The sequence below is a fragment of the Kogia breviceps genome, chromosome 15 (assembly GCF_026419965.1).
Source record: "Kogia breviceps isolate mKogBre1 chromosome 15, mKogBre1 haplotype 1, whole genome shotgun sequence".
In the NCBI taxonomy this organism is placed as follows: Eukaryota; Metazoa; Chordata; class Mammalia; order Artiodactyla; family Physeteridae; genus Kogia; species Kogia breviceps.
In genome coordinates this window covers 24587312-24613820 of record NC_081324.1, presented here as the reverse complement: position 1 = coordinate 24613820, position 26509 = coordinate 24587312, and the positions used below count along the sequence as shown (strand labels likewise).

The following is a 26509-nucleotide window of genomic DNA, read 5'->3' as shown; positions in this document are numbered from 1 at the left end:
CCAGCACGTGGTGGGGAGGGGAACGGGCGTTGAGCGTTGGGTTTCGGCGTGGCCAGACAGGCTGTCTCTGCTGCTCAGGCACATCCCCGGCGTCCCGGCGGCGCCCCGTTCTGCAGGGCCCGCCATCCCGGTAAAGAAAGGCGAACTACATTACCCATCAGGCCTCCCGCCGCCCTCTTTCCTTTCAAGTCGCTGCACGTGGCCGGAGGGGAGGGCGGGGCCTGGACGTCACTCTCCTACATTCTCTTTCCCTGTGTCAGAGCGGGGATTTTTTTTTTTTTTTTCGTTCCTCTACTCCCTCTCCCCCACCCGCCCCTCCCTCCCTCTTTCCCTCCCCTCCCTTCCTCCCCTGTCGGCTGGGTTTCTGCGCTGGGGCGCCGGAGCCCCTCCGCAGCCGGGACGCGCGGAACTCGAGGCTGGAGTCGGCTCTCCCGAGCCTCCTCCCTCCCTTCTCCTTCCCTGCCCCCTTCCCCCACCCCCCGACTAGGGCTCGGAGCGGCGGCCAGAGGAACCCCGAGGTGAGCATCCCCCCGTCCGCCCCCCTCTTTTAGTCATCTCTGATTGCCGTTCGATTCGGGGACCCGCGAGGAGGGCTGCGTGACGTGCGCGTGCTTATAGATAAATCCGGGAAAACCGACCCAAACAATTAGCCCCCTTCCCCCCTCCCCGCGCCCGGGGCAGCCAGGAGTCGGCGCCCATCCACCTTCCCCGCCTCTGTCGAGGACCGCACTCCACGATTTCGCCCCCTCCCGAGGTTTGCCCCTTCCCTGCCGGGTTCCCCGCCGATAGGGGAGCCGTAGCTCTGGAGCTCCAGTGAGGAGGGGGGTTCTTGGGGGGGCGCACGGCTGGAGCCCGGCTCGCGTTGGAGCCGCTTGGTGTAGCCGCTGTCATGTGCCAGATTCCGACCCGGGGGGAGGAAGAGAGCGAGCTTGATTCCTCTCTTTTGTTTTGAAGCCCGCATTTGCTGCATCAAGCAGTTGGTTTAGTACCGGCCAAACTTGCAGCTGTTCTGACCGTGCTCCGCTGAGGTAGGGTGGCGGCTCCCGGAGGGACCCCGAGAGAGTATCTCCACGCCGCCCCTCCCTCCTCTGGTGACTGATTGTGTCTGTGGCGGCCGCGTGTGTGTGTGCGCGCCCGTCCCCGCGGGCGCGGGGATGTCTGTCGTCTAGACAGGCTGCACCCTCCCTCCGTCCACGGTGAGCCCGCGGGCCGCGGGGGGCGCGGGGGATGGGAGCAGAGGAGGAAGCCGAATCGGTAGATCCACTGAGGTCGCGGCTTTGGACATTCCCCACGGCGGTGATTCTGTTGGCTTAAAAAAAATTATTATTATTATTCATTCCTGTCGCCGCGGTGTAATTGGGCCTGGGGAACGGATCCGTCCGGCGGGGCCGGGGTTAAGTTGACAGGCTCTGAAAAGCCAGCTCGCGGTGGCTGGTGACCCGGGTTCCGGCTCGGGTCCTTCAGCGAGCAGGTGACTGTCCCGGACGCCGGCAGTGGTGGTGGGGTGGGGGGGGGGTCGGCGGGTTGGGGGAGCGGTGGCTTGTCTGCGGCGGAACTGTGCTGCCCCTGAGGGCCGGATGCTGGAGCCTGGGTGCATCTGAGGGAGGCGTCCCGGGGACCGCGCATCTGAGTTGGGTACGTCTCTCCATTGACGTTAAATGACAGTCGGGAGTCTGAGCCCCTCCTGTGGGCGGCATTGGCTGTTTGGTTTCGTGGAGTTTTCAGGGTTGGAGTTTGGGGGCAGGTGTGAACAGAGAGGGGGTTGCGGCGTGTAAAGAGGAGGGGTGGCTGGCGGCGCGGTGTGCATCCCCACCCGGGGGGTGAGGCGTCGCCTCCCGCGCCCAGCTGTTTGTGTGTGTACACACCGCTCTGGCGTGTGTGGGGGGGGGGAGGCGGGGACCGCAGACCGCGGCGTTGTGGGGACGCGCTTGGGCCCAGATCGCTCGGGGTATCGGTCCCGCCAGGGCTCGTAGTGGTGTGTGTGTCCGCGCTCGCGCCCGGGTTACTTGGAGAAGGGGGTCGTATGGCTGGGGGCCCGGAGAGACCCTGGGGTTGCGTAACCCTCCCTTCGCGTCCCGACGCCCCCCTGACCCGGCAGACTGTCCACCTACTCGGTGGCGCCGGGGGCTGGTCTGGCTGGGCCTGGAGGAGCCTCGGGCGCTCGCGCGTTGCCCCCCCCCACGCCCCTCGGTTGACCCTTGGCCGGGGGCGCTCTGTGGGTGCTCGTGCCCGCGCCTGCTGCCGCCTTCGCAGATCCTGGAGAGAATCAGCGCGCTCTGCGCACCCCCTCCCAATTTTTCGACCTGGAGATAGTGGGGGCCAAAGGCTGTCCGGCCTGACCGGCGCCGGGCCCAGCCCCGCGCTGCCTCCTGCGCCGCTGCCGGGTGCGCAGCCGGCCGCATGCCTTTGCCGGCTCTGTCCGCTCGGCGCTGGGTCTCTGCGGCCGGGGATTAACTCCCAGGCTAGGGGCCCGTGCGCAAAGGGAGGAAGCCGCTGGAGCTGCGGGCTCCGCGGCTGGAGGCTCCCGATGGCGAAAGTGACACAGCACGAGCGCCGCTGCCCGCCCGAGCTGGAGGAGAGAGGAAGGAGCCGCCCAGAGGGCGGGGAGGGGCCGCAGGCTGTCCGGCCTGTTTCCTCCTATCCAGCTCCGGGTCTGGGCCGTAAAGCTCAGGGATCCCGGCTACGAGCATGCTGGGACCGCGCGAGAAAATTGCATGGTGTGCGAGAAAACCCAATCATAGTGGAACAGAACGCACCGAGCAGACGTTAGAAGATGTCCAGTCCCTCACAGGATACACACTCCCTTAGAGTATTTGAAACAGGATTCGATTTACACACAGATCAACTCATCTGCTGTGTCAAGTGTCTGTCCTGGATAATGTGCGCTTGGAGCAGTAATTTTGTAACGCATTCTGGGATACAGTGTCATCAGTGATTAAGAGATGGCTAGAATAACAATATGTTTGTATGACTTTACTGGGCAGTCCCCCACCCCATCACTGCATTTATTAAGACGGTCCCATGAAGTAGGGGGATATTAACCCCATTTTACAGAATAGCACATTGAGGCTCAAAAACTGACGTGACTTGCCTGAGGCCTTTCTGTGATTTCACTTCTCAGACTATGGCTTTTAATTTAAATAGTGACCACCTTTTTTTTTTTTTTTTTTTTTTTTTTAAAGTGTAGGTCTTGGCACCTCAGGAAATAGTGAACCCAAGAAAGGGAGTAAATTATGGTATTTATTCTTTGTCAAAAAACACTTGGTTTGCTACCAGTCCTAATGAGAATAAGTATTAAAAAACAGAAGTCTGCATTGCTGTTGTTATCACTCATCTGATAATTTACTGTTGGTGAATAATCATCAGCTTTGATACATGCAGTATGTATACTTGCATGTAGTAAATACATATGGATATATGTTTCTGCAACACATGCCTGTGTTCATATGGGTGTGTTTGTGGGGTCTTTATTGAATCTAAGGTTTATTCTTTACTTACTGGTTCCAAAACCATGGGTTGAAAGTATAGCTCCTGAGAAACCACCCAGGAACCTGCCCCCTCCATCTCCAGGGATGGGGAAGCCTTGAAAAGAACAAAGAGCTCCTATATAACGGTATGTATTTCGGAGTTCGCACACATGAAGGTTCTCAGACACAGCCTGCAGGGTTATTAGGTTTGGTCAGATAATCAGCTAGTCATTCACAAATATGTATTGAACACCAACATGTTTGTGTATCTTGAAGTGCATACAAAGAAAATTTAACATAGTGGCCCTGCTTGGCAAAAACATCTTCTAGCTGTGGAGATAAATGTAGATTTTAAGTCCAGCAAATGTTTGCTGAGCACCTTCCATAGGTTAGATACGCTGCTGTGTTTGGGGCACACAAAGATAGGATAGCAGAAACAGCTAATTTGCAGTGCAAAAACCGGATGATTCAGAGCCTACAGGAGGGAACGAATCATAAATATTTTAAAGCACTCACCCTGGGACTTAGTCAATTCCACCTATGTTGGTTGCAAGGGACTCAAAATGCCAGTCCCTGTGCTACAGCAAATGCAGAAGGAAGCAACAGAGGAAGAAGAGCCTTGTTCCTCTGAACTTCAAACTACTTGGAACTTCCCAGGTGAACCCTGGAGGTCTGTCCTTCTGTAGAAGTTAGGCAGCTCGTGGGAGATGACCCTGAAGCCAACCAACAGTTTAGTCTGCTGAGCAATGAGGAACTGACAAGTTGTTCTCTGTGCTCCTGCCCCAGCTCTGACAGTGATGGGCTGTGATAGGCTGTCTTCAGTGGCTTTGGTCAAGGTCTCACTCAGGCCTTGCCTGAGTTTAGTAGTTTCTGTCTCACAGGTCTATGGTCCCGGGTCCTTGACACTGTTTTCCAATTTCATCTCAGTTTTGGGGTCCACTGCCCCTGTTTTTTTTTTTTTTTTTTTTTAATAAATTTCATTTATTTATTTATTTTTGGCCGTGTTGGGTCTTCGTTGCTGCGCACGGGCTTCCTCTAGTTGTGGCGAGTGGGGGCTACTCTTTGTTGTAGTGCGCGGGCTTCTTGTTGTGGTGGCTTCTCTTGTTGCGGAGCACAGGCTCTAGGTGGGTGGGCTTCAGTCATTGTGGCACATGGGCTCAGTTGCTCTGCAGTATGTGGGATCTTCCCGGACCAGGGTTCGAACCCGTGTCCCCTGCATTCACTGCCCTTGTTTTAAGGTTCTGTTGTTTGCAGTTCACATGATGAAGGAGGAAGCAGGAGGTGGTAGTGAGGATAGGGAGAGAATCCTGAGCCCAGAGAAAGAACAGGAGGTACAAAACAGACGGGCAAATTGCAGTTTTGGGCAGTTCTCCAAACCTGATGGCATTTCTGCATAGCTTACCCAATAATGTGGCAGCCCCCTTTGGTGTTCTCTTTGAGGAAGATCCTCTACCTCTGGGCCTCGCTGCTGACTCGCTGGTCAGCTGAGCTCAACTGCTAACATTCAGGCTTTGCTCTTGTGCCCTCCTGCCTCCTCCTGCGAGCAGTTTAACTTAGGGCACTGCTGTGATGGTGGTCTTCTCTCAGAATTACCCCCATGCTGACTATCGAAGGCTGCCTGTTGTTTCTGAATTAACCCCCGGCCAGAGCTGTGGTTCAGAACAGAGTGAGAACAGACACATCCTCAGATCTAGGCACTCAGAGCTGGGAAGGGCCTTGTTGATGAACTGAAGACCCCAAGGCCCAGAGAGGTGAAATGATTTGCCCAAAGTCACAGGGAGCCCTTGGCAGAGTGGAACATGAACTTCTAAAATTTGATGCCCTATTTAATCTTCTTTCTCTGTACTGTGATGCTTCCTGAAAAGTAGAGTTCTTCCTTCCCAAAGAGTGAAAACTCTGCATCTTTTTTTTTTTTTTTCCCCTTTGGTTCCAGGAAAGGCCCTGGAATTCGTCTTTTAGTCTTGAGATTGCTTTCCTTCAAGCCTGGCCTTCCTTGCCCTATCTTTCATCTTTGGCCCCCAGGAATCTGGATGAGAGCATATATTTGGGAGAGAGGTCTATGCTTGGGGCCTTCCAATGCTCTTAAGTTTGGTCTGTGGCTTTCCCTTTCCATGGCAGAGTCCTCAGGAACCTCCTGAAAGTGTCTGCAAAGCTGTTATGTACATGCATTTTTCTAGGAGGAGGATCCACATATTTCATTTGATTCTTACCTGATTCAAGTAAGGAGAAGAACTACTGGGGGTAGGGGTAGTGGAGTTGGATAAGGGGGTTGGTTGCCACTGGAGACTAGCATAATACCCTACACCTGATTTGGCTTTGCAGTTTATGAACTATTTCACACAAATTATTTCATCTGCTTTTTATAATACCCCTGTGAGGCTGTTATTGTTGCTCCCATTTTGCAGATGCAGAAACTGAGCCTCCATGGTCAGTGCCATGCCGCAGTCACAAGTAAGTGGTAGAGCAGGGATCTGACCCCAAGTCTTCAGGTTTCAAATCGGGTGTCCTGAGTTGACGTGGTCCACCACGGCACATCATCATTACACTTTTATGAGTGGAGGACCTCCAACTTTTTGGAGCTTCTTCTTTTTTTTCTTTTTCTTTTTGGAGCTCCTTCTTCATGATATCCGCTGCTGGCTTATGTCTAACCATGGAGCCAGACCTAAGTGCTAACTTACCCGGGGGTGGGATGGATAAAGTATGGGAGGCAGTTATCATAACAGTGATATGTGGACTGGGGCCAGTTTGGGATGATTTCATGAAAGAGGTGAATATGAGGGTAGGTCTGGGGTTGTGGCAGACCTGGCAGAGGTTTTCAGCTGGGACCATGGCCCAGAAAGGGTGAAGGGGAAGTTGTGTGTGCTTGGTCTGAGGTGGAGCTGACCAAGGAGGTTGGGTGGATCCTGCAGTCAGACGGGGCTTCTCATAGTGACTGGGCTCTTTCTCTGGCCAGCTCTGTGCTACACCCTGGGGCTGCGACCGTGAACAGGCACAGCCCTCCTGCCTTCAAAGAACCCACTGTCTCGCGGGAGAGGCAGACACTTAAACAGTTAAATTCAGCATGTGTGGTGAGTGCAGTGGTGGAGAAAGTTGCCTTCCAGACAAGGGCCACCTGCTCTAGCCTCAGAGATCAGAGAGGGCTTCCTAAGGGAGATGATGCAGGAGCTGAATCTGAATGTATGAAAAGGAATTAGCCAGGAGAAGAGACAGGAGAAGGACCTTCCTGGGGAAGGAATGTGGTTGCAAAGGCACGGAGGCCCGAAGCTGCCTGGTGGAGGAAGGGACTGCCGCAGGGAAGTCAAGAACAAGGCCGAGAGGCATGCAGAACCCCACTCTGAGGAGCTTGTGAGCTTGGCTGGGGATGTCGCATGTCAGCATGGAGGACAGGGCTTTAAGCAGAGTCGAGGTACTCGGCCATGGGCCAGAAGGGAGAATGACTGCGAGCCAGGCAGCCGCTGGGCTGATGAGGCAGCAACAAGCTCCATGCAGTATTCAGGTCCCAGAGGATGAGACATATGAGGAGGAGGGAAGGCCACGTATTGAAAACGTTTGGGGAGTAAAGTCGGCCGTGATTGCTCAGCTTTGAGGGATAAGGGAGGAGTCCCAGTGAATCCTAGGTTTCTGGCCTTGTGGACTCAGTGGATGGCAACCTTTACTGGGCAGTGCCCTTCTGGCGGCTGGAGCAGGTCTGCTCTGGTGGGGGTGAGAAGGATTGTGGTGAGTTTAATGTTAGCCGTGGTGAGTTTGAATTGCTGGTAGGATAGTCCAGCGGAGCTGTCTTCCAGACAATACAGCGCGCATGGTAGAAGCCTGAGGAGGAGGTGTGGGCAGGAGCTACAGTTCTGGGAGTGGGGAATGGTCTGCTGCTGAACGTGACTGCCGTGGGGACTGCTGTAGACAATAAGAAGACCTCTTCCTCCCATTGTCAGAGAATCCTTTGTCACGCTAGGCCGCTGTCATCAGGGAAGCCAGGCGGGGATGCTGTGTCATGCTGGAGGCCCAGCTGGCAGAATCCAGCGACAGCCAAGAGCGCGCTTCAGCTGGAAGCCTTAGAGTGAGTTAGGGGAGAGGGCTTGTCATTTTTAACATCCCTGGTGAGCAGAGCCCTTTCCAGGCCCTCAGGGTGTAAGTAAGGGAAGGGGAGACATGGACCTCTGCCCCGGAGAAGGCAGTCTAGTTGGGAGACAAGATGTGGACATATGAAACACCTAAAAATCTGTAATAACCTGGGCAAATAGTGGGCTGCACATTAAATGGAAGAGGGCTGCTGGTACTTCTCATCCTGCCATGCTGCATTTTTACAGGGCTGCTGTGCTTTGGGCAGAGTGCCAATCTTTTCATTTTTGAATGCTCGGACCTACATAGTAGGTGTTCATCCTACGTATTTGGATCTGCAGGGATGTGGCCAGAGTTTGTTGTCTGGGGTGTGGGGTGAGGTCAGCCAGAGAACGCTCCCGTGAACAAGTCCAAAGAGGGGATTCCAATACTGATTTGGAATATTTTTAGTACCATAGCAGAGTAAAAAATCTCGAAAACCTTCCAACTACCAAGCACCTAGAAATGCTGTATGAAATATAACGAGCATCCTTTCAAAGAAGAACTGAGCTCCTCGAGTGTAAGAGAAATCCCCAGGGAACTCAAAAGTGAACGAGGACAGTAAGCTTTGCACTGACGCTAGGCCAGGCTCAGGGGGTGGGTTTGGTTGTGGGCATGTTGAGGGGTCTCAGAACCAAAGGCAGCTGAGCCCTTGACAGTGCCTCCTCGAGGGTCCGAGGTGAGACTGGGAGTTGGCATGGAGGGCCCTGCCTGAAACGGGCCCCTGCAAAGGTGTGCAGGCTTGGAGAGAGGATGGAATAGACGTCCGCCCAGTGGCATGGAAGCGGGAGATGGGGAGCTTGTCTGTTTTGGTGTGGATTTGGGGTGGGGAAGAATCTTCCCTGGAAACTCGAAACCTCAGGCCTGTTGTGGCCTTGGATGACCACTACACGTGCGGTCCAGAAGTCCCCAGGGAATTAGCACATTAAAGCCTTCGGGGGCCAGCGTCTTCCTGCCTGTGGGCTCCAGGATCTCATGAGTGCCGGGAAGATTCTGGGATTCTTCACCCTTCACTGACTTGGGTCTCCACCTTGGAGAGATGCTGCAGGACCCGTGGGGGTGGGGGGCGGTCTGAGTGAGGAGGAGAAGAAAGAGGCCTTGGCGGGAACCTTTGAAAAGGGCCTTCATGACACTTATACACTGCTGAGGGCGTGTGCATGGCTGTGGAGAAGGGCTGCACCTGCCCAAGGGCTTCATCTCTCAGCAGAAGCCTGCAGACAAGCCTGTCCAGGAAGGTCAGATGTTCTCCCCTGCTGTTGACTCAAGCCAGGTCTTTACAGACAAGGCTTCTGTCCAGGTTCCTCCTCAGGGTGGCCTGTGCAGATTCCAGCTGCTCCTGGCCCCTCCGGACTGAATGCCACATCATCTGCCCTAAGCCCAGAGGCTTGAGTTCCTCGAATTTCAAACTTGCGAGACACCTTAGAGGTCACCAAGTGGGTGTCCTACCTGGTGTGGGAATCCTGTCTCCACCAGCACTGGCTCAGAGGCTTCCTGTGGCCGGCAGTATGTGGCTTCACGAGGCAGTGCCTTCCCTCATTAGAAGGCTTTTGCAGCTGGAAGGCCTCCTGTGAGCCTCAGGCACTGCCCGGCTATTTCCACCCATCGCCCCTTCGGCCATGGGCTGTGGTGAGAGATGCTTTGGAGGCCTTTCACCATCTTGCTCACTTTTGCTGGAAGGGCCTTAATCTGTCGAGCTAAGATTGTGTGAGAATCCAGCCAACTTCCATCCTAACTTCCTTAGCAAAGAGGGAGATTTTGAAGACAAGATGTAAGGTTTGCTGAGCTGGCTGTGACGCAGAAGTTCTGAGAAGTTTTGGCTCAGTGCTTTTCAGATTCCGACTAGAGAAGCAAGTTCCTTCCTCCAGCACCCAGAATACATTTCAGTTTGTAAGTGAGTGACTCAGGAATCTGATGCAGGGAGCTGACGTTTATTGAGTGTCTGTTAGGTACCGGGTGCAGCGCTAGGTGTTGTCGGTTTGTGTTACTAAATAAAAGTAACTTCTGTGAGGGAGAGATAAAGGGCAGCAGAGCCCTGGAAATGCCTTACTGTAGTTGTGACAATTGAGCCCTAAAGTTATTCAGAAAGAATGTGTGTGGTTCCATCCGGGAGTGGGTGGGGCAGGCATTCCTCATGCTGTTCCCTTATAGGGCCTTCCTCTGGGGTAGGCAATGTCATGATCTCACCACGGGCTGAGAACCCACAGGCCTTTGCCGTATTCATGGGTTATTTGCTGAGATAACTTACAAGTTTGAACCATGAGACCAAGAAAGTGGCCTGCTGGACAGTCCACATCTTGATGTGTCACCAAACAGGACGGTGTTGACAGTGACAGTGTTTTTCCCAGCATGCAAGACAGAGCTTGCATGCAAGGAGGGAGCTTGTCTGTCTTGGCCTGGATTTGGGGTGGAGAAGAATCTTCCCTGGAAACTTGAAACCTCAGACCTGTTGTGGCTTTGGATGGTCACTACATGTGTGGTCCAGAAGTCCCACTGGTGTCTGTCTACAGTGCCCCGGGCTCTTTGAGGAAGCAAAAGATTTTCTGCTCCTTTGCATTCACAGGTTGGCTGGCATCTGTGAGGTGCGTATATTTAACAGGTGCCGTGTTGTGTTATGGGGAGCAAGAGTTGCCTTTGTCGCGAGGTTGCATCAGCCAGCTGGATACCCGGATGTGCGCTCCTGACAGGGCCCAGTGGTGACGGTCAGGGATTCTGGGAAAGTACCCAGTTTCTCCTCTTCTCCCTCCAAAAATTGTTCTTCATGTTCACATTCTATTGGTTTTACCCCAACCTTTTACCCTAAGCCTGTTACCTCCGTTAACATTTGGTTTGGTTTAGCGGACATGCATCAGACGCCCGCCGTAGGTCGGGGGAAATCAGATGAACCTGGCAGGGTCCCTACTTCCTGTCTTCATCTTGGTGGGGAAGACAGAATGGCCTCGTTTGTGTGGTGTGGGAAGTACTGGGTAAAGAGAAAGAAAAGTGTGCTGAGGCAGCCAGAAGTAGGATGACTATGTTTTGTCCAAAAGGAGGTACATTTGAGAGTGACAGGGAGTGCCATTAATAATCATGCCAGCACTGGTTTTACCTTCTTTCCTTTATTTATTCCCCCTGAGATAAAAATAAAAAGAAATAAAAGCTAAAATAATAATAATAATCATGCCAGGACACAGATATAAACTGGGACTGTCCTGGGCAAACGGGGGCTGATGGCCACATGAGCCAGAGAGGGTGAATGCATGTGGGTCATACCTGACGCTGTCATCAGTCCTTTGTACTACAGGATGCACGTAGGCCTAATGGAGGGGAGGGGCTTGGCTGCAAGAGAAACTGGCGTCTGTTTCCTGTTTTTCTGGGGCTAGAGAGGAAGGCTTTATCTGTGGGGACTGTGGACTAAGAACTCTGATGGGTCTCAGTTTATAGCCACAAGGTTCTGTCTTATATCTCACTATGATCTCAGATTGGGGGTTGGAGATGGAAGTTTGGGGAGATGAAAACCACCTGGTTTGTAGGAAGTTATTGGCTACAGGTAAAGAACACTGGACTAACAGTGGCTTAAAAAACAAGATGTGGGCTTCCCTGGTGGCGCAGTGGTTGAGAGTCTGCCTGCCGATGCAGGGGACACGGGTTCGTGCCCCGGTCTGGGAAGATCCCACATGCTGTGGAGCGGCTGGGCCCGTGAGCCATGGCCGCTGAGCCTGCACGTCCAGAGCCTGTGCTCCGCAGCAGGAGAGACCACCACAGTGAGGGGCCCGCGTACTACAAAAAACCAAAAAAAACCAAGATGTTTGTAGACTTATCTATCCAGAAGTCTGAATGTAGGGTTTCTAAAGTTGATTGATTCAGTGGGTCAATGATAATTTTAAGGACTCATTCTAACCTTCTAGGCAACCATTTACAGCACATTGGCCTCTAGCTCAGGCTTGACCCCTCATGGTCACAGCATGGCTCCCAGTGCTCCACACATCACATTCTCATGTAACTAACTGTATTGGAAGGCAGGCAGGAAGGTGAGTTTCTCCTTGTGTTTAAAAAAAAATTTTTTTTTCTAATTGAAGTATAGTTGATATACAATATTATATAAGTTACAGGTATACAATATAGTGATTTACAATTTTTAAAGGTTATATTCCATTTACAGTTATTAAAAATATTGGCTATATTCCCCATGTTGTACAATATATCCTTTAATTTGTTTTATACATAATAGTTTGTACCTTTTAATCCCCTGTCCCTATAGTGCCCTTCCCCACTTCCCTCTCTCCACTGGTAACCACTAGTTTGTTCTCTATATCTGTGAGTCTGCTTCTTTTTTGTTATATTCACTGGTTTGCTGTATTTTTTAGGTTCCAATATAAGTGATATCATACAGTATTTGTCTTTCCAAGTCCATCCATGTTGCTGCAAGTGGCAAAATTTCATTCTTTTTTATGGCTGAGTGGTATTCCATTGTGTGTGTGTGTGTGTGTGTGTGTGTGTGTGAGGGTGTGTGTGTGTGTGTGTGTGTCTGTCTGTCTGTCTGTCTGTCTGTCTGTCTATGCCACATCTTCTTTATCCATTCATCTGTTGATGGACACTTAGGTTGCTTCCACATCTTGGCAATTGTAAATAATATTGCTATGAACATTGGGGTGCATGTATCTTTTCAAATTAGTGTTTTTGTTTTTTTCAGGTATATAGCCAGGAGTAGAACTGCCAGGTCACATGGTGGTTCTATTTTTAGTTTTTTTGTGAAACCTCCATACCATTTTCCACAGAGCCTGTACCATCCTTGTGTCTTAATGTATTAGGCATGAAAACCTTGTCCAGAATCCCCTGCTAGAGTTTACTATCAAGTTCTATTGAAAAGAAATGGGTCGATACCTCACGATAGAGGCAGATAAAGCAAGTTTTGGTGTTTTCTGCCTCATCTATAGGAAGAGGGAGAACTGCTTGCAAGGAGGTGGAGAGGGGGATCATGGTTAGGTAAGCAATCATTGTTTACCTCACCAAGTTTCATTGTGATTTTACTTATTCATTTGGGGATGTATCGGCTTTATTGAGATTTTTTTTTTATAAAATAATTTCTTATAATATAATTGAGGTATAAGGAAAACAAACCTACCCCCTGGGCTCTGGCAACTACTCTTCTTTCTTTCACTATAATCCCGCCTTTTCTAGTAATTATTATTTCTTAACCTATAGGTAATATGGGAGTGTAGGACCCTAGGTGTCCCGTGGAGGTCTTTTGTGTGGTCTCAGGTAGGTTCTATGTCCCCCTCTCCCAGTGGCCCCTCTGCATTCCGGTCACTGGGGCCAGGTGGAGAAGCCGAGCAGACAGAGCTGTCCAGAGGGAGGGAACCTATGTTGGTGGTGGGCCTGACAGCAGGACTGGAGATACCTAAGGGGCCGAGGTTCTGGCTGGTCCATGACAGACAGCAGTCACTTGTGCTGGCAGCTGTGGGGTTTGAGGGAGGAAATTGCTTGTTAGTGTGGCTTGGACACCTTGGATCCTGCAGAGTCAGTTCTCCTGCCACTGCTAATTGAGAACTCTGGCCGTGGGGAATGTAGGCCACGGGAAGATTATGGGGGACACCATCTTCCCCTCCCCAAACCATCATCCCCTTCTATTGATACAAACAAACAGCTCAGGCCAAGGGAAGACCACCCAGTCCCCTGGAGCAAATAAGTGCCCTCTGGGCTCTTCTGTACTCTGCTTGTATGGTCAGTTTTGTCCTCCTCTTCCATCCGAGCCTTTGGCCTGTACATCTTTAGCACACTTAGCACTTTGCGTCACTCCCATCCTTCCTTGGGTTCTTGCCTGATCTGCTCCCTGAGATCATAAGCACCTTGAAGATCATATCCTGGTCTGAGTCACTTGTGGATTTCCCGTAGGGCTAGGGCAGTGCTTGCCACAGGGTCCCTGCTCCAGGAACACAGATCTTTTTTACAGCAAAATGAGTATTTGTAGAATGAGGGGAGGTACTTGTTCACTTTGGGCATCTCTCCAGATTCCAAACCAGTCCAGTGTGGCACAGCACAGTGCCCTGGATAAGGATTTGTGAGTCTCTACATATTCCTTTCCTAAAGAGGAAGACAGGTAATCCACCATGCTGTTATGGGTTGGATTGTATCCCCCCTAAAAGCATGTTGTAGTCCTAACCTCTCCAGGACCTTGGAATGTGACTGTATTTGGAGATGGGGCCCTTAAAGAGGTAACTAAGGTAAAATGAGGTCCTATGGGTGGCCCTAATGCGATATGACTGGTGTCCTTAAAAGAAGAGGACATCAAGACTAGGACACCTGAGACAACCATGTGAGACAACCATGTGAGGACAACCATGTGTGAGACACACAACCATCTGTGCGGCCAAGGAGAGAGGGCTCAGAAGAAACCAACCCTGCTGACGCCTCAATCTCAGACTTCTAGTGTCCAGAGCTATGAGAAAATAAATGTCTCTTGTCTAGGCCACCCAGTTTGTGCTATTTTGTTAAGAAAGCCAGGCTCCAAATCCAGGCCTATGTGACTCCAGAACCTGGACTCTGCACTGTGAGCTGCTGTGTTTGGGGGTGGGGTGGGGGTGGATGTCTGTCAACTCAGGGATTGAACAGATGGTATTTCTGCTGAAACCCTGGGGCAATCCAATAATAACTTTAAAAACTGAACATTTGTTACGTATTACTGTGTTAAAGAGCTTCGTGAGCACTTTACATGTGTTATCTTAATTAGCCTTCTATTTTATAGATGAGACAATGAGGGCACAGAGAGGTTAAGTAATTTACCCTAGGTCACACAGCTAATAAGTGGCATAGACTGTTTTGCTGCTTTGAGTGTTGTATCTTAACCATCACACTCGGGGATTGACAGGTTATGCTGAGGTCCTCTTGTGGTATTCTGGGAAAGTCACTGGTCTTACGTCTGCCATTAATGACTTGGGTGATCTTGGGCAAGTCACTTTGCATCTGGATGTTTTCTCCTTGGTGACCTCAGGGGCTGGATGAGATACTATCTAACGTCCCTGATTGTGTCCTTCTGAGGTTCCTAGTGCCAGGCCTCTGAGTCAGGGATTATATCCTTCAGCATGGACTGGTGTCGGGGAGGAGGAATCCCTGTGATGTCATCTTTGGCATTTGCCCACACCTGAGGTAGCAGCTCTAGATCTGCCTGATTTGGCCGTTTGGACCTATGGTTTGACAGTTTGCTCCTTCCCTATAGAATTAATTTTTTCAGTAAGGTAGAAATTATCCCCACCCTGTGCCAGACACCTTTCTAGGTCTTTTAAGGATGTGGGCTTTGAGTTATATCAGCCAAAGGGTATGGGGAAAGGGTTGATGGTAAGTGATATGATGTGCTTTCTTCCTCTAGGTTGACGGCAGTCTCATTCATGCCAGAGAGAAACCAACCACGGGGGCAGCACACCTTAAAAGTTCCCATGTTGAGCCAAAGACCTCTGCGTCTTTTGCCTTATCTTGTTTCCATTTCCCATGAGACCCAGGTAGATGGCAGGTGATGGTGAGGGTGAGGAGAGGGTGGTGGCCTGGTTCTGGGATTCTGCAACCTGAAAACAGAGCGGTAAGAACAAGGATGAGGTTGGCCAGCCTGCTTGTGGACAATCTCAGGGCCCTGGTTTTTAATCCTCTGGCAGCCCAGCCCCTGGTTTATCCCCACAGGGTTTTAATGATTTTAATTACCTCATTAGAGCTAAGTTTACTTAATGTATCTGTAATAGATTTTAAAACCAGAAAAGCAGGTGAGCGTCTTTCAAAGTTCCCAGTTACTCAGCTGCCTGCTCATGACCTCCATAGATCTAGGAAGCCAAAGCTCCCTGGCTCTAGCATTCAGATGGCCGGGAAGAGGCCTTCAGATCCCAGTGGCTGAGGACACCTTGAGTACCCTGATCGCTATGGATGGGTGGTTGTCAGCAAAACCAGGGGTTATTACCCCCTGGTGCTCTTATGAGGAGTGGGAGTGGGCAGGGCATTGAAGCAAGAATTACTAGGTGACTTGGCCAAGGTCACATACCACACTCATCAGTGAGAAAACAAATTAAGGGCTGGTTCTCCATTCAGTAAACCTCCTTCCTCTGCCTAAAGTACAGCGTTCAGACCACTGATAGGGAATATAGGCTGATTTTCAGTCGAATATCTAGGAACAAGTTAACAATTTAAAGCCACGTATTCATTTAAATGTGCGTTAAAGAAAGAAAACATAACTAGTACATGGAACTTGTGATTTCATTATTGCTTAGCAGGAAGCTTAGTTTAATAAAAAGTCAAGACAAAGTCAATAATAACATTAACACCTGGTACCCAGCCATGACAGAAAACTCCAAGGTGGTGAATTTTGGGAAATGCTGCCAAAATCAAGTTTGGGTGAGGCTTCTGTCACTTGGCACTGGGTGAGTTCTGAATAATACATGACCAATTTCAGCCCAAGGCTACCTCTTTTCATGTAACAAATGCGGGTTTCTAAGTATTGAAACTTAGAAACAAAACTTCTATACATGTGATTGTAATTTGGGTTCATGAAAGGTGGTCATTACCTAAAGACAACCTAAGTAAATATTGTTGTAAAGCAAAGAATCCTTTTATAGAGTGTCCAGTTTCTTTCAAAAGCAAATTTAGACTTTTAAATAGTAACTTATATTATCCAGGATTTTGATGACCAGAAACTTCTTAATTGGCACCTGAATAACTTCAGGGCAATGAAGGTTAATATATTTAATTGTCAGAAAGATCGTCTTAGCATCAAATGTGCTGCAATAAAGAATGTTCTGTCTGACATCCTTTCTCCAACCAGTGATAAATACTCTTGTCTCAGGTTAACTCAGGGGTGCATTTTAGAGCTAGCCCATCCTATGAACCCGACAGAGTTTTACTATCGGCATTTGAGTAAAGTCCGATTATCTAGAAGAGTTACGTTGAAGCTGAGACAGTCACTTGTAACACCAGACTCAACATCTTTAGGCCAGCATACTCTCTTCCATACTGTGAGCAATGGTGACCCTGTTTTCTGAACCCCAAATCAGGATGTGCATTTGAATATTTGAAATCAGGACTTCTCCCACCTGTCACCTTACATCTACATCGGGACTCTGAGGTCTCATTCTCAAATTTGTTGATGTGCTCATGCAATTTCAAAATTCTCTTTTTTAATAAAAATATTTGTCCTTTCTTCAGATCCTCCTGGGACCTACTTTCTCCTTCTACTTTCCCCCCAAATATCTTAGCCCCTCACAGTTCTGCTTCCAGTACGATGTGTATGGGGGTTTTCTACACCACCAACCAATTCTCTGACACCAGCTGGGTGTCCTACAATTCAACTCAATTCTTCTAACACTGCCTACCTAGAGATAGCATCAGATCCCACAGGTTAAGGGCTCAGTCCTACGTCTAGACGCCCCCCGCACCCCCCCAAACTTCAGATGCTATGCTTCTGACTGGCTTTCGATGACCCTGCTCCTTGGGTCCTATTAATTTGTTAGAGAAGCTCACAGAACTCAGAGAAGCATTTTACTTGTTAGATTACCAATTTCAGGAACAGTCAGATGGGAGAGGGCAAGGTATGGAGAAGGGCCCAGAGTTTCCACGCCCTCCTGGGATACACCACTCTCCCCAAATCTCCAGATGCCCACCAACCTGGAAGCTCTCTGAACCCCATCTTTTGGGAATTTTAGGAAGGCTTCGTTACATGGACATGCTTGATTAAATCATTGACCATTCCTCTCCCGTCCGGGGTGGGACTGAAATTTTCTACCCTCCAATCACATGGTTGGCTCCCCTGGCAGCCAGCCCCCATCCTTATGTTTCCAAAGGTCACCTCATTAACATAAACCTAGTTGTGGTGGAAGGGGTTTGTTATGAATATCAAGACACCTTTAAAGCTCTTACAAATTCCAAGGGTTTTAGGTGCTATATGTCCGGGATGGTTGAAGACCAAAAATATAGTTCTTATTATAAATCACAATATCACATTCCTTTATTAATATAACAGAAAATTAAACCTGGGGTCTGCATTCCTACCCCATCCTCTAGAATCCTAACAAACAAAAGAATATTTTGCTGTGTTATCTGTGGGAGCAGGTGGCTTTGTGGCCTGAGCAAATGATTGAAATTAAGGAGCCTAGGGCTTCCCTGGTGGCGCAGTGGTGGAGAGTCCGCCTGCCGATGCAGGGGACGCGGGTTCGTGCCCCGGTCCGGGAGGATCCCACATGCCGCCGAGTGGCTGGGCCCGTGAGCCGTGGCCGCTGAGCCTGCGCGTCCGGAGCCTGTGTTCCGCAACGGGAGAGGCCACAACAGTGAGATGCCCGCGGACCACAAAAAAAAAAAAAAAGAAAGAAAGAAAGAAAGAAATTAAGGAGCCTATTCTCCTTACTATTGCTGTGTAACAAACCATCCTAAAACTTAGTGCCTTAAACAGTGATAATCCTTTCTTCTGCTCAGGAGCCTGCCATTTGGTCAGGGCTCAATAGGTACAGCTCACGTCTGTCTGCTCCATGTGGTATCAGCTGAGGTGGCTCAAACCAGGGCTGGAAGATCCACTTCCAAGATGGCTCATTCGTGAGGCTGGCGAGTCGTCCTGGCTGTTGGTTCTTCTCCATGTGGGCTTCTCCACGGGTCTGCCTGGGCTTCCTCAAGGCCTGTGACTGGGTTCCAAAAGTGAACATCCCAGGAAACAGGAAGGAGAAGCTGCGCTTTCCCAAAGGCTTGGCCTGGAATCCTCGGTGTCTCTTCCATATACCATCCATGGAGCCATCACCCAGGCCAGATTCAAGAGGAAGGGACATACGTCCTATTTCCTGATGGGTGGGGTGTCAGAGATTTGGGGGCCATGTTTTAAACCACAGGAACTAGTCTCACAGGAGAGGAGTGTCCTTCCTTCTTGCAGACCTTCCCAGAGGTTTAGAGTTCATCTTCTTGCAGTCTTTTATGGGGGGGGGGGGGGGATAAAAAAAGAAATGCCTGTAAAACCCCGTTTGTATCATTTTAAACACTGTTATAGTTAGTAAATGTCCGTTTTATATTCTAGTCCTTTAAAAAGTGGCTTCCCTTTGTCACAGGTATGTGGGCATCTTCATTTAATCAATCACTCCCAGAATTCGCTGAAATAGAGGCGTGCAGGCACTTGGCCTTGGCGGTGGGAGTTGTCCCCAGGTGGGGCTATCCACAGTTACTGGCCTTCCTGGAGCAACACTCGGTGACAAGAGCCTGCGCTGGCTGCCAGCGGGCTGCAGAGATGAATAGGGAGACACCCCGCGCCGTGCCCACCTTCAGGGAGCCCAGGGTTGTACGGTGGATGGACAGCGGTGGCCTCAGTGTCACTTTTTCTCAGGGTGTCCTTTTCCACTGGTGAAACACAGAGTGAGCATGTCTGCTCTGAATGCAGTGAGGATGATCTCCCTTTCCCTTTCTGGGGCTCTTGATTTTAAAGTGTGCCCTGGCCTGGAGCTCCCCACTCTGTTTTCCTCATCTGTGAAACAGGGAGTTCGGTCCAGTCCAGGGGTCAGCAAACTACAGCCTGCTGACCAAAAACCAGCCCAATGCCTGTTTTCCTAATGACATTTTACGGGAGCATAGTCACACCTGTCGCTTTATGTACAGCCGTGGTTGCCTTTTGCTGGTCGCAGCGGGGACCATATGGCCCACAAAACCTAAAATATTTACTCTCTGGCACTTTACAGAAAGTTTGTAGACCCCTGGTGTAGAATAATGGTTTTCAAACGTCACATGGTTTTCAAACTTCACATTTCAAAGAACACATGGTTCTTTCTTCAAATAACTTTACCAATAAATCAAATAAATTTACCAGTAAATCAATTCTTTTACCAATAAATCAGTTCTTCTAGTACTTGTGCCATGGACTATACCAAGTACTTTAAAATTGTCAACCTATTTTAATCCTTATAAAAACCCTGTGAGATGAGTATTATTGTCATCCCCACTTTAGAGAAAATTGAGAGAGAGTTAACAGAGAGGTTAAGTAACTTGCCTAAGGTCACACAGCTAGTAAGTGGCAAAGGCAAGCTTCGAATTTAGCAGTCTGGCTCCAGAGTTCATGTTCTTACCCACTGCTCAGTGCTGTTCACTGGTGGCCTGATGTGAAAAGAGGGAGGCCGGATGACTAGAACTGGTGCGGGGGTGCTCAGCATCTTCCACTTATCCTTTGGCTTCTCTCCCTGCAGCCCCCAGAACCCCCAGGGCCATATCGGATAACCTCTGCAAGGTGAGCAAATCATAGGGTCCTAAGCTAACATGTAGAGGGGACTTTAGCTTGTTTGGGTTTCCCCAAGAGGAAGTGATCCTGGTTGGTGGGATCTCAAGCGAGCCTGGAACTGTAGAGAGCTCTGTTCCCTGGGAACGAGGACTCCAGACAAATGATCACAATTATGCCCAATAAAAATGAGTGCTCGGAGACCAAGGTCCACATTTCAGAACAATAACTGGAAGAAGCCATCTTTCAATTAGTTGCAATGCCCCAAACAAATATTAAAACTAGTAAATCAACGTGGAGTCAGTTCTCTGGGCCAGAGTGATTTACCTCGGAATTGAGCCATAAAATTCAGCGAGGGCCAACTTTCCACACTGAATGTCACCTTCCCAGCTCCCTCCTACCAATAACCAATAAATCAGCCCAGGGGAGTTGAAAGATTAGTGGCAGCGTTTCTCAGAGTGGTGGGAGCCTGGGCTGCCGAGGGGCCCTTGGGGGTCTTCCTCTGTGCAGATTAGCCGCCTTGACTGAGCCCACCTCCCCCATAAAGGGCAGTTTTCAGGGAGGAAATACAGCCTTCTCTGTCCTTTGGAGCAGCAGAAGTGAGGATAACTCACTTATTGCCAGTGGGAAGCTGACCTTGATCTTGGTGGTTAGTTTGAAGGTGATTGAGATCTTGGAGGAGAGTTTATTCTGTGGTGTCGTGGCTGGTTTCAATAATAGTATCTCTTCAATTTAGCAATTTAAGAGGATTCCTGATTCCTAGGGACAACCCCCTGGGCCTGTAGCTCCTCTGCCCTGTACAGAAGGGTCTCTGTTATTGTGAGGGTTTTGCTGCCCCTGCTTTTTCTCCTAGGTCTGTGTCCAGTGGGCTTGGGACCCCGGAGGGAACGTAGGGCGGGCTCTTTGTGGGTGCTCCCCTCCCCCCCGGGGTCCCTAGCCTTGCCGCCTCCTCCCGGCTGCACACCTCTCTTCCTGCCCCCGTTCTACCCCTCAAATGATAAAATAATCTTCCTGACCCAGAAATCCCAGTTCCTTTCCAGAGATACTCTCTTTGGAGGGAAGTCTTTTAAAAAAGTCTTCCAGTTTCTTTATGGCTGCTTTCAAGGCCACGCTTTGCCGTCCCTCAGTTTTTTCAGATCGGGGTTTTCCTTTTCAGAGCCGGCTTTTTGGAAGTGTTCCCTCCCGGTGGCCCCTCTCCCCGCATTCCTGCCTGTTTCAGGTGTGACCGGACTTGATCGCTGGGTGTCCTAAAGGCTAGAAGGTCCTAAAGCAAAAGGGGCTTTTGTGGGAGTGGGTGGTACCGCTTCTCTTCCCATATGCTTTGCCTGCCGCCTGGTTGGTAGTGGGGGCCTTGTTGGCCTGGGAGTTGGGACTGCAGGAGTGGAGGTGGAGGCCCTGCAGGGGCGGGCTTGGGTGGGGTACAGTCTTGGGGCGTCTCCATGTGCTGTGGACGGCCCCCTGCCCAGGCCTCTGTGAAGGTCCCCAAAGACTGGCTCTAACTTAACCTAAAGAATATTTGACCTCATCCATCTCACAATTAACTGTCGATGGAAAGCAGCAGGTACTTGGATAAGTGAAGCTGTTTCTTTTAGGGGACGTTTTGGAAAACAGAAATTTGATTCTCATTGAAGATACCTTACTAGTGTGTGTGGTTGTGTTTTCAACAACTTACAAAATGTTAATGAAAATATGGGGCCACCACTGCATTAAAGTACGTTTGAAGTGAAGAATCCTCTCCACCTCATCACTTAAATACTGTGTTAAGTTTTGCCCATTGTATCCCTTTTCCCCTCTAATAGCAATTGGTTGATTGGTAGCTGTGTTGAATAATTTTGCATACTTAATTAGCTTGGTTTTAAACTTTGTTTCGAGTCCTGTTTATTACTGATGTCACTGCTGTTTTCCACAGACCCCGATCCCCGCAGCTCTGTCTTATCACCGCCTTCATCAGCGGGACCTTCTCTGCAGAGTGTACAGTTGGTCCTCTGTATCCACAGCTTCTGTATACCCGGATTCAACCAACCTTAGATCCAGAATTCTACGGGATCCAACATTGGTTGAATCCCTGTATTCCCAGGGCTGGTTCTAAGGGACTTGGAACGTGTGCATATTTTGGTTTCCCTGGGGGTTCCTGGAACCAACCCTTCTGTGGATACTAAGGGACAACTGTATCTAGTTTTAGCTGTGCCTCCCTCTGTCTGGGGTTTCCCCTCCCTCCTCCTGAAGGAAACACCTGAGAAATCGCCAGGATCATTGTACCCTTAAATAACATCAGTTACCACTCATTTGTGTCGTATTTTATGAGTTTACCAAGAGCTCTCATGCCCCATATGTGGGGTAGGCTGGTGTTGTAATTACGGCCACTTTACACAGATACTCTGAGAGATTAAAAGTCTCACATAGGACTTGGCAGCTGACATCAGGACCAGAGGCTATATCCTCTCACTCTCAGTCTAGTGTTCTTTCCACCACACCATGGAACCAGCCATAGACACTAGGGACGAGGCCTCTATGCTTTAGTTCCTTCTTCTGTAAAGTGGGGTCATAACAGCGCCTATTTCATGAGGCCACCGTGAGGCTGAAGTGAGCTGTCACATGTGCTTAGGATGGTACCTGGTGACAATACATGTGAGCTCTTAGGAGGGGTGACAGTAACCCCCCTTATGTGCCGGACATTGTGGAGGACAGACTGGTTCCGTGGTTCAGGCACACCATCCAGAAATGCAGCTAAAACCCGTGCCCAGATAAGCATCATACAAGATGAGAAGGCTGGGCCCGTGGCTGCATGGCTGTCCCCCACCACACATCTCGGGGTCCAGCCTCCTGAAGTAGTGCCTTTTCCTTTGCCAGGGGGGTTGACCAGGAGGCCACCTGTAGAGCTGACCCTTCAGTTGGGGATCTTGGCGTGCTTGGTGGTCTGTCCGTTTTACAGACCGAGGCTGTGGCCACTGGGCGTTCTGGCTCCCAACATCGCCTCACTACTACTCTTGCAGTGTCACCATGTGTACACATACATACCCAAAGGGATAAAGCCATCAACAGTGGGAGTGTGTGGTGTGTAAAGGAAGGAGTTCATTCATTCTTTCATTAGTTCATTCATTCAACCAGTATGTATTACAATATGCCAGGCCCCATTCTAGCTGCTGGGGGTGCAGCTGTGAGTGGGGCAGAGCCTCATGGAGCTTTCTGACCACAGACAAGGACACAAGTGTGTGCTATGAAGGGGAATAAGGCAGGGCCAGGGGCTGGAGGGACTGGGAGCGGGGTGGTGACTTGAGTGGGAAGGACAGAGTCCTGAAGAAGGAGAGTATATGGAGGGGTGAGGATCCTGGTCTGTTGGAGGAGTAGCAGGGGGAGAGCACCAAGCCAGCCGGTAGCAATATCATGGGGCCAGATCTTGCTGGACTTGGACTTGGACTCATAGGAAGCCTTTGGAGGCTTTGGAGGGCATGCTCTGAGATTGCAGGGCTTGCATTATTAGCCAGGGAGAGGAGCAGCTCTCACATCCGACCCTGGCACAGGGCTGGGGTTTCGGGACCTCCAGCATCTCCTGCAGTTGTGGCCTGCGCAGGTGCCTCCTGCGTCGTACCCTTTCCGTATGCTGCCCCCCACGCATGACATTCCAGTGATCTCCTAGAGCTGATGTACCCGCTCCCCCCACCCCGTGCTGGAATGCAGAGTCTCAGTCCCAGCAGCTGGGGCTGCCTGGTGTGTGCTTTGGCAGAATTCCTCTCCTGATTTTGAGCCTCTGGGACTCATCTGGGGTTCCTCTTTGTGCCCCTTTCAGTGAGTGGCACACCATAGGCCTCCCCAAAGCTGGTATGGAAGAGAGAGGACGTAAAACCCAAGATTAGGTCCTGAGCCTGGCCAGCACCTTGGGGGAGGCACTTTGAGGGCAAAGTTGCGATCTTCATGGCCAAGATGAGCTTGTTGTGTGTGGGGATTGTCCTCACAAGGGCTGGGGGCTAGTTGGGGGGTTGGTCCAGCCACAGCACAGTGGGGACATCCTTCCATGGGGGCAGCCACCTCATTCCACTGTTCACTGTTGGAGGCGACAGCTGGGACCGCAGCTGCTGCCTCTGAGGCTAGCCTCTTCCTCTCAAATGCCTCTTTGAGAGGCATTTCCCTTTGGGGTGAGAGTCCTTTCCTCCTCCAGACAAAAATGAAAGCTTCGGAAAGGCAGCAGAAACCCCCTTATGGACAGCTCTGGGTAGATGACAAGAGAGGGACTTTGGGGAAGGGATTAATACTGCTGGAGTTGTGTCTAAAGGACAGTGCTTCCTGGGCACTCCTATTTGGCTTACAAAACCCCACAGCCAGCAGCCTATCTCACTCGGGCCTGGCTGAGAGACGGCAGATTTTGATTCTCATTTAATCATTAAATGTTTTAAAAGTCTGTGAAACAGATAGTCAAAGAGTTAATAGTCTTATTTATTCAAGAAATTTATTCAACAGATATTTTTACTTTTTTTTTTGGCCACGCCATGCGGCATGTGGGATCTTAGTTCCCCAGCCAGGGATCGAACCCGTGCCCCCTGTATTGGGAGCGCGAAGTCTTAAGCACTGGACCTCCAGGGAAGTCCCTCAACAGATATTTCTGAGCAGCATCTATGTACCAGGCTTTTTTCTAGGTGCTGGGAATATAGCAAGTGAACAAAACAGATAAATTCTTGCCCTTGAGGTCTAGTCTTATAACAGGAAGTCATCTTTAAAGAAAGACCTCTCAAATCTTTAAATAGTAACTCGTGGAGTTACACACGCATTGGTTTAAGGATCACTGGCTTTGTGCCAGAGAGGCCGGGACAGTGGGGTAGTTAGGATGTCCAAGGACAGGGAGGGAGAAACCGTGTCCCTAAAGACCAGTTGGGCAGAGGAGACATCCAGCACTCTTCCGATGTGGCAGAAGTCAGGGAAGAATGGGATTCTGTTTATGAAGTTGAGCGTGTAAATAACTATTTCTGAACATGTTTATATTGTGGAGGTAAGTTATCCATGACTGGTCTTCTGATAGACCGAGTGTTACTGGGTGTTTTCTTTGTACCCAGGTACATGGGGCATGTGGGAAGATATGTTCCTTTCCCTGGAGACTAACATGGTTAAGCAATTTACAAACAAAACAAGGGCAGGTCTGTTCAGAGTCACTTCATATGGCTGGGCCTGAGAGCACCGTGGAGAGAACTCATTGAGAGTAATCTGGGAAGGCTTCCGGATGAGGTGGCTCCTAGCTAGTCAGAAAGAGGTGGGGAAGGTGTTCTCAGAGATGTGGTAACACGTGAGCATGGCTTGTGTCCTTCGGGCAGCACGGCTGGTCTGTCACAATGGACTTGGCAATGGGGGGTGGGGTAAGAGGTTAGAAGTTGGGGGGCAGTGCAGGCCAGTGGGGGCTTCATGTGGCCTGCACCTGGACTCCATTGAGGGTTTTACAGCAGAGGAGTAGACTGGTAATGGCAAGTGTTTAGGGTGTCTGATGGTGGGAGGGAGCTGGGAGCAGACAAATGTGAGTCCAGAGAATGGGGGTCCTTCCCCAGCGAGTCATGAGGGCCATGGATAAATCACTCTCTAGAGACACCTCAGTTTACCTCATCTGTAAAATGAAAGTAAGATTTCTAATTCTGGCTACTTCACAGATTTGTTGTGAGTCTTAATTTTATGAATAGGTATGACAATGCTTTAAACAAACAAACAAAAGAATAAAGTGTTAAATCAAGAAAAAAAAATCCAGGCTATTAGTGTCACGTTCTCCTTCTCCCTTTGGCTTCCTGACCTAGGAGACAGCATGAAGCGAGAGAGAAATCTCGTTCTCTTGTGGGTGAAGGACGTTGTCCACGCATCAGGGAACCAGGGAGGGGGGAGTGAGCTCACAGCATCTGCATTTAATCCCCACTCCTGCTCCCACTGAGGTCGGGGAACTGAGGGGCCCCTGAGCCAGAGCTGCAGCCCTGCCCAGGGTCCCACAGCTCATCAGCAGTGGAACAGGGACTCTCCTTCTGTGTGAGTCTGCTCCGGCTGCCATAGCAAAGTGCCACAGACGGGGGCTTAAACACCAGAGATTGATTTTCTCATGACTCTGCAGGCTAGAAGTCCAAGATCAGAGGTTGGTTTCTCCTGAGGCCTCTCTCCTTGGCGTGGAGATGGCCACTTCTCGCTGTGTCCTCACATGGTGTTCGCTCTGTGTGTCTGTGTCCTAATCTCTTCTTATAAGGACACCAGTTGTATTGGATGCGGGTCCACCCTAATGACCGCATTTTACCTAATCACCTCTTTAAAGGCACCATCTCCAAATACAGCCACATTCTGAGGTACTGGGTGTTCGGACTTCAGCAAATGAATTTGGGGGGGGGGGGGCACAAGTCAGCCCAGAACATGTTTTTTTTTTTTAGAAACTTTTTTTTTTTTTTTTTTTTTGTGGTACACGGGCCTCTCACTGTTGTGGCCTCTCCCTTTAAGGAGCGCAGGCTCTGGATGCACAGGCTTAGTGGCCAAGGCTCACGGGCCCAGCCACTCCGCAGCATGTGGGATCTTCCCAGACCGGGGCACAAACCCTTGTCCCCTGCATTGGCAGGCGGATTCTCAACCACTGCGCCACCAGGGAAGCCCAGAACATGTTTTTTTTTCAGAATTTCCAGAGTGTGCACAGCTTGGAGCCGAAAGCACACTGCTGGAGGGAAAGGAGACTGAGAATTGAAAATCCCTGGGAGCTGTTAGAGACCTGATTTGGGGGATGTGGGCACCGCTGAGAATTGTGACAGGGCAAACGTAG

At 50.2% G+C, this 26509-nt stretch overlaps 1 protein-coding gene across 20 annotated transcripts in view; it reads left to right on the top strand.

The window, feature by feature from the left end:
- The first annotated feature begins 212 nt into the window (after window positions 1-212).
- Window positions 213-26509, top strand: part of CTIF (cap binding complex dependent translation initiation factor) — a 308749-nt gene continuing 282452 nt past the window's right edge. For 3 of the 20 annotated variants that reach the window (XM_059040961.2, XM_059040971.2, XM_067014307.1), the window contains exon 1: window positions 213-518. The gene's annotated coding sequence lies outside the window, so the exon portion shown is untranslated. Of the gene's footprint in view, window positions 519-760; window positions 1029-1148; window positions 1197-1401; window positions 1636-7035; window positions 7185-26509 lie in introns of those variants that run through there. The other 17 variants (XM_067014306.1, XM_067014311.1, XM_059040967.2 and 14 more) reach the window with 16 other exon arrangements.